Source organism: Equus caballus, chromosome 10, assembly GCF_041296265.1.
Source record: "Equus caballus isolate H_3958 breed thoroughbred chromosome 10, TB-T2T, whole genome shotgun sequence".
Classification (NCBI taxonomy): domain Eukaryota; kingdom Metazoa; phylum Chordata; class Mammalia; order Perissodactyla; family Equidae; genus Equus; species Equus caballus.
In genome coordinates this window covers 85,656,681-85,673,156 of record NC_091693.1, presented here as the reverse complement: position 1 = coordinate 85,673,156, position 16,476 = coordinate 85,656,681, and the positions used below count along the sequence as shown (strand labels likewise).

At 40.5% G+C, this 16,476-nt stretch overlaps 1 long non-coding RNA gene across 9 annotated transcripts in view; it reads right to left on the bottom strand.

The window, feature by feature from the left end:
* Positions 1-16,476, bottom strand: part of LOC111775378 (uncharacterized) — a 149,201-nt gene that overhangs the window by 29,267 nt on the left and 103,458 nt on the right. For 2 of the 9 annotated variants that reach the window (XR_011422230.1, XR_011422229.1), the window contains exons 5-6: positions 12,333-12,472; positions 12,047-12,188 (exon numbers count right to left, since the gene is read on the bottom strand). The exons of 2 other annotated variants lie outside the window; for them this stretch is intronic. This is a non-coding gene — a long non-coding RNA (uncharacterized lncRNA). Of the gene's footprint in view, positions 1-4,116; positions 12,189-12,332; positions 12,473-16,476 lie in introns of those variants that run through there. 5 more of the 9 variants (XR_011422226.1, XR_011422228.1, XR_011422227.1 and 2 more) reach the window with 4 other exon arrangements.

The window sequence follows — 16,476 nt, the reverse complement described above, 5'->3', positions numbered from 1 at the left end:
GTTTCCTTCTGCAGAGCCACTACAATAACAAGCGTTCCTTTGGGAAGAGTCCAATTCTTTAGCCTCCCCGGCCCGGTGTGGGATGACTCAGGTCAGACTACAGCAGCTCCAAACAGCCCCTTCTAAACAAGACCTTAAGAATGTCAATGACTCAGGCACTATTGTTCTCGGATGACCTTGGGTGGGGGCCATGACCACTTATAAAAAATTAAGTAATGCAAGATGAGGAAATTAATGTGAAGACTTTTACTGTTCTCAGACTCAAAAAAAATTTTTTTAATGTGCCAACTGACTACAGCATAACCTGATAAATGGTATCTTCTTTCAAATTAAATCTTATTTTTTCCTCTTTTGATTGAAGCAAAATGCAAGATAAGACCTGAGTAGTCACCCTCTGAAGCCCTCCAGGAAATGTTTATTTTGCCTTATGTATAAAATCATAACTAATATCCAAAGGAACTTGCTGTCCCCTTAAAGAATGAGGAAGACCAGGTAAACAGCTGGAGGGAGCTGATAGCATGTTGCACCGCGGGCATTCTTTCCCGGCCCCTTGAACTGCTCATTTCAAAAAGGAGAAAAATATTTCCTGCCTTAGTGCATAACAGAGAAAGGCAAATGGTCTGGAATGACCTCAGAAGATGTAGCAGTTTTCCAAAGAACTTAGAGTTTGCTCAAACCTTCAACTAATTGGACATCTGCCAAACCACTTGGAAAATTTCTGCATTCAAAGAGGAGAAAGATTCTCACCATGAGAGATATTCTCCATAAGAAATCATTATGACCACTGAACATATTTTTATCATTCATTGTATGAGTGATTATATCAGAATTCTTGGTATGCTTCTCCAATTCCTCTCATTCCTATCCAACAATAGGTTTTTAAAGGTAAAGCCTGTGATTTACTAGTTTGCGTAATCCCTGTAGAATTTAATATATTCATTCATTCAACAATTATGTTTTACACTGTACCAAGCATTGGGGATACAATAACATTTGATTCATAAATATTTCTTGAGCACTTTCTATGATTCTGGCACTGAGCTAGAAAATGGGGTGTGATGGTGACCTAGAGAGTCAACTGTCCCATCTCCACGGAGCTTTCAGTCTGTTTCAGTGGGTCTTCATCCCAGCTGTGAAGCAGAATCACCAGGGAGCTTTGAAAACAGACCATTGACGAGGACCCACCTAACACCAATTAAATCAAAGTCACTGGTTTGGAGGTCGAAGCAGACAATAAAACGGAGGATTACCATATGACAACTGTAATGATTGAGAAAAATAAGGGATACTTTGAAATAATACAGAAAGTAGACACAACCCAGATTAAGGGCTGAGTAGCATGTTTTAAATGATGATTTATCAGTTAACCTAGGAAATAAAGGGGGTAGGCACATTCTGGACCAAAGCAGTATGAAATGCAAAGGCAGAGGCCCATTTCTGACGCAGTACGGAGATGCTGCTACTTATGAGTATAGCCTGTGAAGCCAAGGTTCCAAGAGAGAGAGACAAGTGCAGGAACCGGGTAAGTGTCATGCTGAGGACCTGGGAGTTCATTCCTGAGACAATTGGAGCGTGGGAGCAAATTTAAACAAGAAACTTATAGGCTCATTGCCCATTCTTTTACTTTCTTTACTCCCAGGCCATGCTTACTTAAGTTTTTCAGGTCTCAAAGTAATAAAACAGTAACCCCAAATTGCGTCATCTCTTAATCACTGGAGGAAACCAACAGTGGATCTGCTAAAGCTATTGGATGTTATTCCATTATTGAACTTTAATACGTGCCCCGCTTTCTCTATTTCCCCTCCAGAAAAACCAGTCATTTATCTTGTTTTTAAGACTTTCCCAAGCCCAAGCTCTGAAGTGATGCTGAGGACACAACACCCTTGTTCCCAGGAAGAGGAGAAAGCATTGGATGGGGAAGCAAGGATTTCAGTTTCGTGCACAGGCTTCCAGTGGAAAGGGGAATGATGGATTCTAAAACTGCCTTATCAGCTGGCTTATCTGATAAGGCAAAAAGGAGAGTCATTTATTTTTCTGCGCAATGATGGTAATTTAAGCTTTTATTCCAGACTGTCCTATAATTGCTTCTGTGGGTTTCATGAAGCCCAAAATATATTTTTGTTATTTATAACCCTTATTTTCCCCCACTATTCATAAAAGAGTGAAAAATAGTTCTTACAAATGAGGGAAAATTCAAGTACAGTACCCGTCTGTTTGATTCAATATTTTTATTTGATTTAAAAATCAATAATTTATTTTAACTAAATGGCAGACATTTTATTTCCATGTACAAAGAACTCAGAAATTCCACCCTAGCTCCCACATCCCTTTTGGTCACAAGAGATAATGGCTGCATTGACAAGCACTATTTCCAGTTCCTGTCAAGGGTCATTTCAGAAAGAAAGATGAAGCAAAAGGCTCACACTATTATTTATATTTTAAATCATTTAAAAATAAACAACTAGTTATTGGCCTCAAGGGTCTTCTTGTTCCTGTAGATGAAAACCTTGGGAGGAAGTAGTTTTATGCTGGTGAAGCACCAGGTTGGCCAGACTAAAAGGAACTAAAAACAACAGCGCAAACCTAAATCTAGCCCTCTGCAGCTTCAAGTCAGACGCTGGGCTTTCTCCCACTGCGCGCTGCCAGTGGCCTTCTGAGGTGGCTCATGTGAGAAACACTCACTCGAGACAAAGCTGGGTATCAGTTTCCTTTTGGAAAGAGTCAGATGGCAGAACGCTATATCCTACGACACAAACACTAATAGCAGCTACCGTGTGGTCTTACTCTGCCCTAGACACCAGGCCAAGTGTTTACATACATCCATTTATTTAACTTAGACAATAACCCCATCACCAGAGCCTCACATGCATTGTACTGAAAGGAAAACAGACACAGCTAATAAGTGGGACAGAAGGGACTGGAACTCTTTTTGGTGACAAAATCAAGAGCTCAAGAACCTCTACACATTTCTGTTTCTCTGTCATTAAACAGATTTTCCATGCAAATCATTATTGTTCAGTATTCGTATGGTGCATACGTGAAAAAGGCACCAAGAAATGAACTGTTCTGTGACTCGCTGCATACAGCTTTGTGCTGTTTGGGTTTGTGTCACGCAACTGAAAGACTAACAGTCTTTACATCTCCAGTGAGGCTCCAGCAATTAACCCAGAACAGCTGCGGCTCACCTGGCCTTGCACAACAATTCAGTCACACGCTCACACAGCTCTTTCCAGCTCTGCAGCCAGTAAAAGGAAATGGAGGTTTCTCAATGATGCTTTTGTTTTAGATCTGTTAGCCCTGAGGTGGATTAATTGTCTGCTGAAATATTTACTCTTTTTTCCCTGGTGATGTCATTCCCATAGCTGTGCTTGATGGAGCTCGCAGATTACCACTTGAAACTACTTTTTGTCCTCTGAATTCTTCCTTCTGCTGTTCGAACTCAGTGATTAAAAAAAAAGACAAAACTGTTGTGTTTCTCATTCTGTTGTCCATTCTCTGAGCTTTGTAGTTCAAATCATTGCAGCAATTATCCTTAATAGCCTCAGTGACAATCCTTATTCAAGTCTATGTGTGAGATGGCAACGTGTGGCATCTGGGAACAGTCTGGCTCCTACAGGAAGGCTGGTTTAAACCCTGGTGCCAACCCTTTTAAGTTACTTACCCTCTACAGCCTCGAGATTCTCTTTTTTAAATTTGGATTTTAATGCCTACTATGCAGAGTTGTTAAAAGGATTAAATATAGGATACATATGAGCCAAACATTTTGCACTTTCAAAATAGGACGTGGACAGTTTATAACAGACAATCTTTATGGTCTGACCCTTAAAGGCTGTTTTAAAGTTTTTATTTTAAGAACTGTATTTTAAAAATTAAACAATAGCAAACACCTATGGACACCAATCAGATCTCTTTAAACAGGGAGACTAAGTAATGTCTTTCTCCCTGCTACACTCCTCGAGTCCAGTCCTGATCAAATGTCACAAATGTCACAAGAGCTTCTGCACAAGAAGCAGGTGTAGAGCTCTTATAACATTAGAAGGCTCCTTTCATGTAAATGTGTCAGTGACTATAACTGCCATGATGATATTTTTAAAAATTTCATTTTTTCTTTCATCATTTCTGACAAATGAGTGTAAAACGCTCCAACATCATAATCTAGAGAGCATCACTAATGTCCACCAATATCACACTGGACCAGACTGTGAACTCCCACTGGGTGGAGAGGTGTCATAGCTCGTGGTCGGCAGGTGACCTGCATCAGACTGAGTTTGAGTCCCAGCTCCGATATAAGCTCTCCCCAGACTGTTCCCTTATCCATATGCTGCAAACATAATACCTATTGTTAGCAGCATTAACTACAATGATGGTAATGGAGGTGCACACAGTAGGTGCTAGCTTAATAAATGTATTTCCTCCTCCCACCTCTCTATTGGTCTTCACATGCCTAGTATTTGTACTTATTAGGTTAATTAAATTGAATCAATATTGTCTTCATGTGTGGGGTAAAAACACTTTACAAAGCCCCACTAAGCACATTGACATTTTTCTCTAAGAAACGTGTCTCTTCTCCCCTCATTTTCCACTAGGCCTGGGAATGTGCATTTGCAACGTGCACACACATCACACGTGTGTGCTGATATGCGAGTTCCTCAGTTTGGTCCCAGTTAATAAAATAAGCAGAACCAGGCAGCATCACTACAAGCAGTTTTCTCTAGAGCTCCCCCAGGCCCCAAATGGTTGTCTAAGCGAAATGTTTTATGTCCTAATTACTGGTGGCAGCAAAGCCATTTTTAGTGTTGCGGTGGAAACTATGCAATTTTCCGGGGAGAATATGATTAGCCGTGTCAGAAAATAAGAAGCCCTGATCTAATTAGCAGCTCAAAAGACACTGTGATCTCTCCTGAGGCCAATATCTGTTACGTGATTCCCAGCAGAAACCTAATAATGAAAGCAAGAAACAGACCTCAGTATTTAGCCCAATCTACAGACTCGCAGATGTCCATAGGTCACTCCAGACCCATTTCACTCTCCGTGGGAAAAAACAGTAAACAGAGGAAATTCTTTTGTATCCTTCTCAGAAAGAAGATTTTTATGGTGACAAAGTTCAAAACACTATAAAAAGAAAGGAAACGCAAAACAAACAAAAAACAAGAAATTTCAATGATGCAACTTAATGATTTAATCCTAAATAGATTTCCCTGATTGACTTGTTAACTCTGGGAATCATTAGCAGGTGCCTTAAGTTTCCACGTGTTTTGAACATGTGAATTTTGTTAGGTTGCCAAACAATTACCTTTGTTTACTACTTTCCAGTTTCAGGATCTTTAGTAATAAATTTTGCTGGTAATCAAGAGCCCCTTACCACTGACACACACACCCCTCCCAATGGAACTTTTCCAGCATGAGGCCGTAATAGGCAGATGGGTCCTGATTTATGAAACTCTGCCACCAAACTGATGATGTCCACCCACTGCTCTTTCATATTATGCTAGTAAATACTTGAAATGGAAATCCTGGGATCATAGATCAAACATTACAAGGTAAAAACATTACAAGGTAAAAACTTCATGTGTCTCAATTAGAAATTATTCTGCTTGGTTCATATTTTCCATTCGAAACCTTTAAAAGTCCTAGTTTTTCCTAGGTTTTACTCAGGAGGTTAGAATGTTATGCCTAACAGAAAGCTACTTTGATTTTTCTTTTTCCTTTCCGGTTCACAATTGAAACAGAGGATTTACATCGCGAGGCGTGTCTAGGCTTTCTCCTAACGGTAAACAAAACTGTGATTCCTCTGAAAGTTGATCGTGTAATCTATACCACAGGCTTCAAATCAAGAGTAACTTACTACATGTTGAATCCACTTAAAAGAGAACTAAAAGTATCATTACACAGCTTGAGAGGTTGTTAAAAAAAAGTTATTTATTCACTAATGGAAATTTGGCCCAGGCCGCTTGCTCGTTGTTCCAAACAGCAAGGACTTGAAGATTAACCCTCCCTTTTGTGGAGAGAAGTCATCTTCCGAGGGCGGAGCTGTGAATGCTGGTAGGGAAGGGTAGGTAAATGTGATTTCCTAGCCTGGAAATAATTCAGTAGGAAGACAGAATTTGTGCCAATAATATCACCATTACTTTAAAAACAAGAGTTTTAAAAATTATTAATAAAACAGTGAAACGAAAATGAGGGCCTCAAATGAGCAGGATTGTTTCAGAAATTACATCTCAGAGTATTTTACAAAACCATGAGAAGTTAGACAGCATTTGTTGGCCCTTTTCAAAGACCATCAGCTTTTCTTGGTTTCACAACAAACTACCCAACTTTTGATTATTGTGCTTAATCAGCCTTTATTTAATTCACCATTTTTCTGGTTAGCAATTTGGGCTGGGCTCAGCTGGGCTGTTCTGGTCACAACCAGACTCACTCATGCATCTCCAATCGCTTTCTGGGGTTAGTTAGGGGCTGGCTGGTCCAGAATGGTGTGCTGGGCAGGATAAGGACTCCCCGCACCCCAAAGATGTCCACATCCTAATCTCTGCAACCCATGAATATGTTACTTCATGCAGCAAAGGGGGTTAAGATCACAGATGGAGTTAAGGTTAATCAGTTCATCTTAAAATAAGGAGATTAACCTAGGTTATTTGGGTTCCTCCAATCTAATAACAAAGGTACTTAAAAGCGTAAGGGGGAGTCAGGAGAGGAGGTCAGAGCAATATGAAGTAAGACAGACTCCACCTGCAGTTGCTGGCTTTGCAGACAGAGGAAGGGGCCATAAACCAAGGAATGCAGGCAGCCTCTAGAAGCTAGAAAAGGTAAGGAAAGAGATTCTCCCCTAGAGCTCCCAGAAGAGAACACAGCCCAGGTGATGCCTAGATTTTAGCCCATTGAGATGGGTGTTGGACTTCTGACCTACAGAACTGTAAGATGATAAACTGGTGTTGCTGTGAGCCACTAAATTTGTGATACTTGTTATGGCAGTCATAGAAAACTAACACAGATGGTTTCATCGGGGACAGTCCCTCTCTGCTCCACACAGCCTCTCATGCTCCAGGAGGCCACCTCGGGGTCTGTTCAGATGAAGGTGCCCAGGATGCCAAGAGGGTGAGTAGGCAGAGTACAAGGCCTGTGGATATGTAATCCCAGCACTGGCACACCATCATTTCTGCCCTGTTCCCCAGGCCAAAGCAACTCACAGAGCCACCTCAGATCTAAGGGGTAGGGAAGGAAAACCTGCCTCCTACTGCCAACTAGGTCAAATAAAAGGAGAGAAGAATTGAGTCCAGTTTTGTAAACAATGTACCACAAAGACTGAAACCTTCATATCTCATTATTAGAACTTTTTAGGACTTGGTTTTAAAATTTGAACAATGGTATTATCTTGAAGATAAAAATAACATGTTGTGTACTTTAAAAAATTTATTGGTTTTGAATTGCAGTACTACTTACCTTTCTTAAAAAGTTAAATCCTATGGGGCTGGCCTGGTGGCTGAGTGGTTAAGTTTGCATGCTATATTTTGGTGGCCCAGGATTTGCAGGTTCAGATCCTGGGTGCAGACCTGCACACTATGCATCAAGCCATGCTGTGGCAGCATCCCACATACAAAATAGAGAAAGACTGGCACAGATGTTAGCTCAGCAACAGTCTTCCTCAAGTAAAAAGAGGAGGATTGGCGATGGATAATAGCTAGGCCCAATCTTCCTTACTGAAAAAAAAAAAAAGTTAAATCCTATTTTTTTCATTTAAATTAAGACTATTCAAGATGTCTGAGTTATCTGGACATCTAAAGCAGTGTTGCCTGATAGAAATATAATGAGAGTCACACATGTAATTTCAAATTTTTAGAAGCCACATTAAAAAAAGGTAAAAATAAACAGGTGAAATAAATCTTAATAGTGTATTTTGTTTAACCCAATATATCTAAATATTATCATTCACCACGTAATCAATAAAAATATTCATGAGATATTCTACATTCTTTTTTTCATATTAAGTCTTCAAAATCCACTGTGTACTTTACACTTGTTAGCACATTCTAATTTGCACTAGCCTCATTTCCAGTGCTCAATCCTCCCATGTGTCTAGTGGCTGTCATAGTAGGTAGACCATATCTAAAGAATTTAAGGAAAACCTCAGGCAAAATTATAAGTTGCCTGAAGTTTGAGCTTAAAGCTCCTCTTCTCCTCTGCTCTTGGAAAGCAAGAGAGCACAGGGCATGGAAATACTTTGTGATTCAAACAGCCCTGGATGTGAAAGTTGAAATGCCATTTACCAGGCCTTGTGATGTAACTTAATCTGAGCTTCAGATTCCTTGTTAATACCTGTCTGACTCCTCTTCATAGAGTATAGTTCAAGTGCAATGGTATATGGAAAGGCATTTAGCACCAGGCTTGGCATAGTAAAGAAGCTACCCTTAGTTTTGCTTTTAAATCATGTCTTCCAGGAGAAGGCAATGCCTAATATAAAAAAAAATGGACTCCTTTTAGAATTTCAGGCACCAATCACAGGCTGTAGAGCGTGTTCCTTCAGAGGGGGAGAATGAATCAGGGACAAGGACGGTGGGGAAGTATGTCAGAGAGCAAGGAATCCTACGAAATTCCTAACACTCCCAGACTCTCCTCTCTTCCTGATATTATAAATGGAAAATTAAGTTGCAAGAAACCATATTTTAATTCAATATAAGATAATTTCCAGTTAGTTTCATTGTGAAGACGTTTTTTATCAGAGTATGGAGTAAACTATAAATTTGGTTTGTTTTTTTTTTAAGCCAAGAAGAATATTGGTTTTCCAAAATTGGACAAACTAAAATCTGACTAAATATGGCAATAAAAGTCAGGAAAAAAAGACAAATTCATGAATAAGTGACTGTTATTTAAACCTTAAACTTCTTCCTACAAGGTAGACTAATCTAAACGCCACTGCATGATACCAGCATGGGTCACGCTGTCTTAGTGAATCATTGCCCCTCCAAAATGAACAAAAATATACAATTATTAGCTTCCCAGAAAGTGAATACAGCGTTGGCAGATTCAATAAGAGTCAGAGTGAGTCAGTCAGAGTGTTCTTTGGTATTTCCAAGAGCCAGGCACAACTGCAACCACATTATTTCTGGCCTTCGGACCCTTGATTGAGCACCAAGTAGTTATCTGACAGATGTAATAGTGGGGCAAAATGATCAGTAAAGGAGACGTGCTCGTGGACTAACTGGGCGTCTGGTCAGACACTGAAATGTCTTTCTAAGTTACTTGGTGGCCCAGTTTCCCAAGGCTGCTGTGACAAGGTACCACAAACTTAGTGGCTTAAAACAACAGGAATGTCTCAGAGTTCTGGAGGCTACAAGTCTGAACTTTGGGTTCAGCAAGGCCGTGCTCCCTCTGAAACCTGGAGGAGTATCTTTCCTTCCCTCTTCCGAGCTTCTTTCTGGTGATTTGCTGGCCATCTGGTGCTCCTTGGCTTGCAGTTGCCCTAATTCCATTCTCTGTCTTTGTCATCACAGGGTGTTCTCCTTGTGTGTCTGTGTCTTCACGTGGCCATCTTCTTCTCAGGGCACTGGTCATATTGAATTAGGAGTCCACCCTACTGGAGGATGACCTCCTCTTACCTGATTACATTTCCAATGACCCTATTTCCAAATAAGGTCACATTCTGAGGTATTGGAGCTTAGGACTTCAACATATCTTTCTGAGAGACACACTTCAACCCACAATATTTGAGTCCACTGGGATCTGAATAAAATGGTTGCGAGGCAATGGAGTATGGTGGTTAAAGGCATGGACTGCTGAACGCTCACCAGTCTGGATGAACCCAAGTGAATTCAAATCCTAGCTTTGGGGCTTAGTGTGTGATCTCAGGCAAGTTGCTTGACTCCAGGCGCCTCCCTTTCCTCTATCTAGATGAATGCGGTAATGGTGGGACCTGACTCCCAAGGCTACTGAAGATGGAGTCAACATACAAAATGCCTAAATAGTGCCCCCCACACAGGAATGCTGTAAAAATGGTCACTAATTATTATTTTTTGTTGTTGCATATTGGCTTAAATCCTCACAGCTATGCCTACCCAAATTTGAAGTTCTCTTTTTCAATTGAAGTTCCGTTTTTCAGCAGCTCTGGGGCTGCTCTGTTTTGTTTTGTTTTTGCGCTTTAGGGCATAGTTCTATTTATTTCAAAATTAAATGAGTCTCCTGTCACTTATGCTTATGGTATGTAAACAGACAAACTTTCTGACAGGAATTTGGCCACACATATCAAAAGCCTTAAAAAAAATGTTTATAACATTTGATCCAAGCATTTTATTTCTAAAAATTTATTCTAAGTAAGTAAGTTAAGATGAGCACAAAAATTCTGCTACAAGGTTTTTTTAAATCATAGGTCTATTTATGATAAAAAGCTGCAAAAAAGCTATTTTTGTAATGATTGATTTTTAAAAATCACGGTCTATTCAATCACTAAACAGTGAATTTGAGATCGTTTTGACAAGAGAATGTATTCACTATGTATTGTTGAGTGAAATAGGACAAAGCAGCCCTGTCCCACAGATTCTCTGCAAGGATAAAAATGTTCCATAGCCACGCTGTCCAATATGGTAGTCCCCAGCCACCTGTAGTAACCAAACACTTGGAATGTGGCTAATGCAACTAAGGAATTTAATTTTTCATTGTAGTTAAATCTGAATAGTCAGATGCCGCTCACGGCTATTATAACGAATAGGCAAGGTCTACAGTATCTTTTACTTGGTTCCTCTGCCCCATCTTTCTTCACCTTCCTTTAAAGCCCCTGTCATCTCTCTGTCCTTCCCACCAGACTCCACTTTGCAGGCAATCCTCACTCTTCTCCCTCTAGTTTTTTTACGCGGTATCATCTGCTCTCAGGAGATCACCTAATAAATGAATTGTTTCCCAGACATAATGAAACTTGATGTGTTACTAGTTTTATAAGTGTTTGGAATTTAACCAAAATTTGACCCACTGCCAAAATAATATCATGAGAATTTCACACATGAAGCTGAATATGGGGGCAGTAAATGAAATTATTTCTGATCACACAATAAGAGACCTTCCATATTCACATTTTAAAACATTAAATCTTGCTCTGAGGACAAGCCATTAGATTTAATCAGTAAGGACACTAAAGTACTAAACTATGACCAAAAAATGGAGCACCTGCACTTTTGCTAATTTGCTTATTAGCTCTAGCAGTATTCTTGTGGATTCTTTAGGATTTTCGATATAGAGGACCATGTCATCTGTGAATAGAGATAGGGTTATTTCTTCCTTTCCAAATTGGATCCTTTTATTTTTCTTGTCTAATTGCTCTGGCTAGAACTCCCAAAACAATGTTGAATAGTAGTGGTAAAAGTGGGGATCCTTGTCCTCTTCCTGATTTTATGGGGAAAGCTTTCAGTCTTTTACCATTAAGTATAATGTTAGCTGTGACTCTTTTTGGTTTATTGTTTTATAAATGTCTTTTATCATGTTGAAGGAGTTCCCTTATAGTCCTAGTTTTCTGAAAGTTTTTATAATCAAAGGGTGTTGGCCTCTGTCAAGGTGAATTACTTCCAGGTCATTAACATCCTGTAAACAGCACCTCACATTGAGCTTCGCACAGTCAACAATTTAGTAAGTGTTTGCTGAGTAAAAGTGATTTGAAAACAGCAAACACCAAAAACCTGGAATCACATGTCAAGAGACATTCTTTGAATAAATTATCCTCAGAGATGCATTTGGAAAGAGTGGCTCCCCCACTCCTGACGAAAGCTGTGTAACTCATATAGAAGTTAAAAAAAATCACCTCTTACACTAAATAAATTTTAAAATATAGAACTCTGACACCTAATACCATTACGAAACATAGTTGTCTAAGTATAGTCCTGAATTTAAACAGGCTCAGTCAAATGAGGGAAAACAGCCACTATCAGAGCCTTCTGTGGAGAACTTTTGCAGCCTCAGCACCTATGCCAAACACAAAGGGTTCCTCGACAGCTTGACGTCAAATTTGAACGTCTGAGCATTTCCTCTAGTGAGATCATTTGACACACATTTGTAAGTCTATCGATACCAGAGCAGTGTTTTGCAGGAGGAACTCTACGGCTTCCAGCGAAGTCTCTATTTTTCCTCCTGGGTGCATCCGCAGCATTTCTCGCTAGGTATGATGGCCCCAGGTATGTTATTTTCCTTTCAGGCATCTTAATTGGACCCTGCTGATGAAAAAAAACAATCCACAAGGAACACGCAGTACAAAATAATATTTGTCACTGATGTGGTAGAAATAGAAAATTACACAAACAACTTGGGAATTATAGGTTCATCACCACGGGGGTGAAAAGTTATAGACCATTTCTCACCCTCAATTATCCGTTGGTTCCCTCTTGTGCCAAAGCCAAATACTTGGTTTCGTTGCATGCTTCTGTAACTTCTACTCACCGAGATCTAACACTCAAACACGCCAGCCAGGAGTGGCATTGGCCAGGTTCTTCGTGAATACCTTCGAGGGCAATAATATATGTTTACATGTAACTCATAATTAATCACTAAACTTCCTTTTGGGGAAAAAAAACACATTTTGGGGTATATTTTACTGTCTAGGGGGCAAGAAATGACAGGATGGGAAGAGAGGAGAAGCAAGTAAGGGGGGATGATTGAAAACATTTGACTTGGCTTGAAATAAAAGTACATATTTCACACATATTTTTAACCAACCCCAAAAGACAGCCTGACTTCGAACATGCTGAACAGGAAGCCATTTACTGTTGGAATGCTTGCTGAGCCCATCCAAAACATACAGGCTCCTAATACCCCTGGGCTATCTAAAAAGGGTTGGGGGAAAATATTTAATTTATACGTGCAATCCTGCTTCCTGTTTTATTTTTTTCCTCTTTGCCAACTCTGTTTTTCAAACTTTGTGAAAAACGATAGGAAACCTATTTCATTTTTCTCCCCACCCTTTATTGACCCAGCTGTGCATTCTCCCTCAATTTATAGCTCATACCTGGCTTGAGGACCAAAGAAAGAGAGAAAGGTAAAGACGGATGTTAAACTCTCATGGTTACTGCGGCTAAAAAGGAATCTGGGTGGGGAAAGCTTGCTGTGGTGTGGATATCAAGGGCAGGAGGGTGTGGAACAGGGGCTTGCCTCGGTTTTCAGAATGTGTGCATTCAGAGGGTGAAAGGAAAGGTATAAAGAGGAGGGGGGAAAGGAAGGAATTTTCTGAGAATGACATGAGTGACTGGAGACACCTGAATCCTATTAAATTTCAAAGGAACAGTCCTGGTTATCAAGAGGAATTTTAAAATATTTTGGAGAAGAAAATAAAAGACTCAAACAATTAAGAAGTATAATTCAAACAAAAGATTTTTCAAAACTTTTTAAAACTATATTGGAGTGCTTGATATTTGATTTAATGTAGAAGGGACGCTCTTTTAGAATAAAATAAGTTCCAGATGGTGTACTTATAGCATACCCTTCCTATTATACTGTGATTTCTTGAGAATGCTGAGTCAATGCGCAATAAAACATTTGAAAGAAAATCTGACACCGAATGGAAATCCAGCAAGTTTGAAGTTCAGATTTAAAAGATTCTTTTTTTTTAAGATTGGCACCTGAGCTAACAACTGTTGCCAATCTTCTTTTCTCCCCCCTTCTTCTTTCCCCCCAAAGCCCCCCAGTACATAGTTGTATGTTCTAGTTGTGAGTGCCTCTGGTTGTGCTATGTGGGGTACTGCCTCAGCATGGCCTGATGAACGGTGCCATGTCTGTGCCCAGGATCAGAACCGGCGAAACCCCTGGGCCGCCAAAGCGAAGTGCGTGAACTTAACCACTCGGCCACAGGGCCGGCCCCAGATTTAAAAGATTCTTGAACTCAATCTGATTTTCCCAGAAAGCTGACCACATGCTATGGAAATCCCATGATAGGAAGGGTTTTATAATTGAGCAGTTTGTTTTAAATATTTCAAAAGAGGTGGGGAAACCTGTAAACAGCTGAACTCAAATAAGTATTTCAACATTGCCTTTTGAAGCTATGTTTCAATTTTAATTTCATATTTTATATTTCTTAAGTCGAACACCATCCTGGGAAATTCTGCTTGTCACCTTTACAACGCTTTAAGGTCCAAGTAACTGGTTTACTTTAAACTTTTGGTTTTAAGTTGATAAATGCAAGGCAGCAAGCCACGTTTCAATTGTGTGGCAATAAAAAACGTGTAGTAAAAAACTGAATACTAACACAGTTTCATATGTCTTTTGTTAAATCAGCTTTCAAAGTTTATAAGCAAGAAATGTGATAACATCGATTTGTACTTCTGAATTTGAAGACAAAGTCAGCCTCTCTATTAACCTACAAACACTGTGTGGCCTCAGACGCACACGATGGTCCATTCCATGCAGCTCCAGCTAAGACTGCATTACTGATTCTTATCTCTGTGTATTTTCACCGTGGCTCATCTTAAGGGAGGTGATGTGAATGTAGATTTCTGATCTATTTTTGAGGTAAACTAGTGTGGATTATCAGTCCTGTTGAGTAGTCCTAGCTCAGTCAGCTACCTGCAATAATCGTGAAGACTGCTGTTACAAAACTCCTGGGAGCAATTTTCACGTGAAACTATATCTCCTGGAACTATGCATCACTGAAGTAGGTATCCAGTCATCTGTGAACTGGTCCAACGAGTGGTGTGCTGGTAAACCTGCTCAGGAGGTAGAGGGAAGAGGCCAATTGCACCCTTTGCCAATTTCTATGGTATAAATGCTCCCATCACGGTCACTTTCAAGGTACCAACTGGTGATGTCACTGAACACAGGTTTAAGTCAGGACCAGCACATCACTCCTGCCTACACTCCACCCCAGAACCAACAGAATGTGTCAGCAGGGGCTCCTTCCCTCCTAAGTGTCCTCAGCTTCCAGACACCTTCATGCTCTACCTCTGGTGACCAAGAAACCAAAGAATCATGAAGCCTGAGGCGCTGGGATCCACTTTGGGTGGGTAAGCTCTCAGCCCTCCCTTGGAGAGTCCAGTCCACCTTCCTGACCTGTTCTGCTCCTATTTCTTCTACTCTGGACCCTTTCTGTGCCCTGACGTGTCACTCCGTTGGCCACTCTGCAGTGTCCCCAGAGATGGCTCCTTAGGGGCTTTCTTCCTTCACTTCCACTATACTCTTGCCTCCTAGAGTTAAAATCTAACTAACTCGGATTCCCTAAACCCCTAAGAAAAACCTCCTTCCCCAGTAAATGACTGGAACTGAACTTGATTCAGGGTTTGGCTACTACAAAAGGCCGCATAACCTTGACCCAGCTCTCCTCCTCAGACAAGGCCTTCTACCCCCAGAGCTTGGTGCTTGCTTGCATTGGAATGGCATTTTTGCCTCACTCCCTGGATTTGGGTTAGGCTGCAGTCTCTTTGTTGAGGCGGAGAGATCTCCAGTGTGTCCTGTCTCCGTAACCTCTGCTAAGCTTAGTCCCTTCAGGCTCCCTCTATTTCCACATGGCAGTGTAACCCTCCCGATAGGCACTGAGAAGGAAAGAATATTCTTCTCCACCTAATGTATTCGCTCTCAGTATTTTCAAATATAAAGCTCATTTTAAGGCCAAGAGTTACTCAAACCTTTCTAGGTATAACCGTAGTTTTTAATATTTTTTAATTGGGTGACAAAAACCATCATGATTAGAATTTTTAACCTAATTTATGTTTTTGGGGATCACAACAGCCCCCAAACATTTGAAAGATAGTCCATCTATGATCAGATAACGCACATGATGCCGAGCGTGGTACCTGTACACAACAGTAGAGAACGAATGTTAGCTATGATTATGGTTGTCGATGTTCTTCCTCCTGACGCATCAACTCCCAACCACACGACTCAGTCAGTCGTCTCCTTGCCCCGAGTAGTGTCCCTTTACAAACCACAGTGGAAGGAGGAAGCACTCTCAAATCTGAATCTGATCAGGTCAGAAAACAAAATTTATTTACACTTTCCGATATTTTCCTACCAAACCAAGAATAAAATACCAACTTCTTGCCCAAGCCTACAACAGCCCTCATGCCCCAGCCCCTGCCTAACTTCCCTGCTCCCTTTCTGATCCTCCACTCAAGCTTCTGGCCTTCATAGGACCATTGCCCTTGCTCTCTGCCACCTGGCGTCCTCTTCCTCTCGATCTGCACGTGGCTTTCTCCTTTTCAGTAATCAGAATTTGGTTTAAATGACACCACTTCACAGTGGTGGCCTCACTGGCCATCCAATTTAAATAGCCATCTAGTCACTCTCTATCACATTACCTTATTTTGATCCTGTGCATAGCAATTTTATTCTTATCTGCTATTTCTATTGTTTATTTATTCATTTATTGTCTATCTTCCCCACTACAATATAAGCTGGGGTCCTCTCTTGTTAACCACTGTATTCTTGTAGCACCAAATTTGTAAAGCATCTACTTTTTTCAGCCTACAAATAATGTGCGTGTATCGTTGCAGATTCCTTGTAATATATCGTCGGGCTTGT